This window comes from Sciurus vulgaris (assembly GCF_902686455.1).
Source record: "Sciurus vulgaris genome assembly, chromosome: X".
NCBI lineage: Eukaryota > Metazoa > Chordata > Mammalia > Rodentia > Sciuridae > Sciurus > Sciurus vulgaris.
In genome coordinates this window covers 89,830,568-89,835,508 of record NC_136471.1, presented here as the reverse complement: position 1 = coordinate 89,835,508, position 4,941 = coordinate 89,830,568, and the positions used below count along the sequence as shown (strand labels likewise).

The 4,941-nt window shown below is 49.6% G+C and overlaps 1 pseudogene across 1 annotated transcript; it reads right to left on the bottom strand.

The window, feature by feature from the left end:
• Nucleotides 1-3,835: 3,835 nt before the first annotated feature.
• Nucleotides 3,836-4,478, bottom strand: LOC306651393 (protein FAM156A/FAM156B-like; annotated as a pseudogene). Its single transcript has one exon. The product of its transcript is annotated as a protein FAM156A/FAM156B-like (transcript).
• Nucleotides 4,479-4,941: the final 463 nt, after the last annotated feature.

Below are 4,941 nucleotides of genomic sequence, written 5' to 3'. Positions count from 1 at the left end.
GAAGAACATCCTGGCGTGAGGGCATGGTGAAGGAATGCTGCTCAGCTCATGGCAGGTAAGGGCAGAGAGAGAGAGCAACATAGGATGCAGAGATGAAATTAATACCCAAGAGCATACCCGCAGTGACCTACTTCCTCCAGCCATGTTCCACCTGACTGAAATGACTGCCTAGTAGTCCACTGAAATTTGTACCCCATCAAATCCATTTAATCCAATGATGTAGGTACAGTTCTCATACTCTAATAATTTTACCTCTACACATTCCTGCCTCGCCTGACATGAGCTTGTTGGGAGTGGGGGACCTCCTATCGAAACCATCACATTCTACCCCTGTCCCCAAAAGGTCATGCCCATCTCAAAGGGCAAAATGTCTTTAGTCTTTATAGTCTAAGCCCAAAGTCTCCTCTGAGAATCAAGGCAAACTCTTGTTTGTGACCCTGTGAAAATCAATCAAGTTGCATACATCCCAATATTATCGAGCAAGAGCCCATAGTTCAATTGCAAAGGGGAGAAATTGGAGCACAGATAGAAGGGATGGGACCACAACAAGACCCAATATCCTGCTGGGCAACAAATCGTGTAGCTCTCTGCATAGCATTTGGAGCCTATGGTGACAAGACGTGATCTCCAAAGGGCTTGGGGCCGCCCTACCCCTACAGCCTTGATGGTTGCGGCCCACATGGCCTCTTCCGTAGACTGGCTCTGTCCACAGCCAGCAGCTGGCTTTGGTAGATGTCCCAAGTTACTGGCATGTCTTCACCTGGGGTCCACCATTCCTACTTTGACTTTATTCTCACAGCTTTGCGTAACGCCCTCGGGTGTGCAGCCTGAGAGAAACCGACCCTGTACACTTTGCCTGGCCTCTACACAGCTTCCTCTGAAATCTTGATGGAAGCCTCCGTGACCCCTGAACACCAGCTCACTGCCTTCCTGCAGAATCAGTGCCACATGACAATACCCAGTGTCTGCCACCAGCCCCAGCAATAGCCAGGCACCCTGGGACCATGCCTGAGTGACCCCCTGAGTGCCTAGGCAGCTGAGCATGGAGAAATTGACCCCGCACTAGAATTCCTAGGTCCCTCTTTGCAGGCAGGTACTCAAGTTTCTCTTAAGGAGTTTTCGCTTTTAGGACACTTGAGCCTGCCATGGTCTTGCCTGATTCCTGACATGCCTTCAAGACATCTTATCCAATTGTCTGTCTGCAAAGTACTGAGCTTCTCTGTAGGGCTGCAAATGCTTCAGCAAACTCATGATCCTTGGGCCCAATTCTACACACACTTCCCTGGCCATAATGCAAGATTTTAACATACTTCCACATGCTTCTCAGCTCCTCATCAGAATGGACAGGGCTTAAAGTTCCCAAATTTACCCTGGACACCACCAGAAGGCTATGCTTCCTTGAAATTCCCTCTGATAAATTAATTAGTCTATCAAGTTCTCATTGAGCCCTCATAAAAAACCTCAGGACAGGACAAAATGTAGACACGTTCTTTGCCAGCATGTAACTTGAATGGCCTATCCTCCAGATCCAGTACAATCCGCATGCCCTGCTGAAACCTCAGGAGCACAGCCATGCCTTTATGCAGTCCTGTCTGCATTCTGGGCTTCCGAACGCCCACCTGAATCAACCATTATACTGTGCCTACAACACTCTAATTCCCAAGATCGTTTTCTCAGTGACCTACTTCCTGAATCCATGCTCTGCCTGCCTAAAGTTACCATCCAGTAATGCAGTCAAATTAGTAATCCATCCAATGGATTAATCCTCTCCTGAGGTTTAGGTCTCACGATCGAGTAATCACTCTAACATCTGTACATTCATGCATTGCCTCATGAGCTTGTGGGGGGAAATTCCATATCTACTCCGTACTAAGGAAGCGAGAGTTGAATGCAAACATTCAGGACATTTCATGTTCCACACCCCATCACAGTGGACTCGGCTGAAGAGTTGGTCTGGTTACCTAAGGAGGAAGCTTTCCACCAGATGAACTGGTGATGGGTCGACAGAGCTGGGAGCTGAATCCCTGCCATCCAGCCATCAGGAAAGCAGGCACGGAAGGGGTTCATGCTGTTGATTGATGTGGCTTATCTGATTATCCAGGGAACGGAGCCCCGGGCAGATGGCTCCAAGCACCTCCTCCGAGTCAGTCTGTTGTCCACCGTTAAAACTTTCCCATTGTGCCCACAGAAGAGTGACACCCAGCAACGATGTATACCAAGAGAAAAGCAGGAAGACTGCCAACCAGGCAAAGAAATGAGGAGGGACACAGGGAGAATAAGGAAGTAAGTATAGAAGGGAAACAGTTCTCACAGAAGTTGAGGATGATGTGAAAAGACAGGGAAGGAGGAAAAGAGGAAGCACTGCAGTCTGTGCACAGGTAGAATTACTGTAAGAGAACCGTGGTTACGCATAACTGTAAAAGCACGGATAATTCTCTCCACGGCTGGCATCATGGCTTCCGTAAAAGCGTAGCAACCTCAAGTGTCAAACAGTTTGTCCTTGGCTTTGTGGGGAGGTTGTTGCGGGATTTCTTTGCCTCTGCCTCTCCAACTCTCTGAAGAGATCATGGGATAAGATTGCAGTTCATAGTGACTAGATCAGAAATCGGGTGCTCCCGGAAGAGAAACCATTTTTGCTTTTGGAAGGGGCTGTTTCACACCCCCCTCTGGTAACATCACAGGACTCCAGAGGGAAAATTGGGGAAAGGTAATCAATGAAATGCTGCAAAAAAAAATCAGCATATGCACATGATCCCTGACACGTTTCTCCAGTCACACAGGGATGTGTGTCCCCAGCACAGTGACCTCATGTGGGGTACAGGGAATGAGGAGTGAGGACCAACCCCTACACTCAGTGAGAGGAACGGCCAACTCTGGGGTGCCTTGTACAGGGCTCTCCTAGGCAGGAGATTCTGCCTCCCATTGCCCACCAGCAAGAGGGACGCTGGTCCTCCCAGGCTGCTTTCTAATGTCATTGCAACTAAGGCACCACCCAGGGCAACCCGACCTTTCCCACCCTCCTCCTCAGCATCTTCACCTGAAAGTTCCGCTGAGATATTGGATCAGTCGGCCCAGCCACTGACCATTCACACCACTCGGCCACCAGTGGCAGGACCAAACTAAACTATATAGGTAAATATCAGGTTCCTTTGAGGCAAATATCCATTCAGAATTCACCATGGAGTCAGCACATCATCAATTTCTTCAAGGGACCATAGGATAACCTCCTTCGTTAAGGGGAAAACCTCCTTTACTTACATGTATGTGGGTCACCATCATTGGATGCTCAACTCCAAACGTACAACATTTTGGTGCCTTTCCCAGGCATCCCCTTGTTTCAAGGGCCGCCAATTGCAGCTCCTCTTCTCACTGACTTCCTCTCAATAATCCAGCTCTATGACACACATGTCCCATCACACCTGGTGCTTCTCCTGGCTGACAGTCAGTACAACGATCAAAAGCACATGGATATCAGGAAGGCACTTGCACTCTGCATTCTTTGCACATTTTTGACAACAGGATGGGGAAAACGAGTTTCCGGAAGGACAGTGACCACTCACATTGAGTGGACCAAGAATCCTTCTTAGCGAGTCATCTTTGTGTAGACTAGCAGCCCCACCGCACTCCACAGGCATGCTAAAAGCCCAGGCAGGAAGATGAGGACCGCCCAGGGAGTGGGACAAATCTCATGCTAGTGGGATTCCAATCATAGCACAGGTCTTGGGGCTTCTCAAGGACAGCTCACATTTTTTGCCCAAAAGGAGCCCACCTCCTGGACCTGGCAGCACTGCACTGTCTGAATTTCTCCGTGCCTCCCCCCATGAGGGTAGGGCTCTCAGTTTTCTTTCCACCACTGCTTGAGCAGCCTCTGCATCATTCTCTTGCTTTCCTGCTGCTTCTCCATGTGGCACTTCTCCTCTTGCTCCTGCTGCTGCTGGTGTACCCTTTCAGGCCGGAGGCTGGAGTGGGTGCTGCCTGGATTGAAGACCAAGCTGCTGAGGCCCTGCACTAGCATTTCCCAGGACAAGGAGTTGAAGGCCCCCATTCCCCTCACCAGGGATCCCAGAAATACTTGGCCTGTGGCCCTGGCACTAGCAGCATTCACATGGGAGCCAAGTCTGAACTCTGTTGCTGGTGGGGCAGACTCACTCTCTCTTTCCACTGGGTAAGGTGCCATGTGATGGCACTACCTGCATCTCCGGTGCCCCAGGAACACTTTCTTCCTCTCAGGGAGACCCAGCACTTGCCAGCCCCACTCCCATACGGTCTTCTCCTCCCTGTACTGCTGCTGGAACCTTCCATCTGGCAGAGGGCACAGAGGCTGGAGAAAAACTGGGATTTGGGCCACCGAGGCCCTTCATTACCTGTTCTGAGGAAGAAGGCTGAGGAGCTGCCACACCTTCCTTGGAGGACTCTGCAGGGGTCACGTGGGAAGATCCTGAAACCAAGGGTGGATTCCATTTCTGAAGTGGGTCCATGGGGGTTGAGTCAGAGCTAGAAGCTGCACCCCACTCTGGTGCCTGGCCCCGAAGGTGAAGCTGGAGGCTTTCTAATAGCTAGGAGGCAGGTGGTAAAGAGTGCAGCCAGAAGCATTCTGCCATTGCTATATACTCACATTTCATTTTGAGGCGAGGTGCAGAATGGTGCCTCCCTTCTTCAAATTCCTAATCTTGGAAATATCTAGCAATACCCATTTTTTTCTTGTGTTAGACCCAGAAAACACTTGTGCTCCAAACACAGATAGATATGTGTGAAGGGCTGGGTTCCTTCTCTACTGCTAAGTATAGAATTCTAAGGCCAGAGGATCTAATCTGGTTCATACAAAAACAGGCCTAAACATTTTGAAAAGACAAGGTAGAGATGAAATATTGTATTTGTAGGATATGAGATGACCACTGACCTCCCTGGACCAAGACTGAACTGACACTGGAAAAAAATATG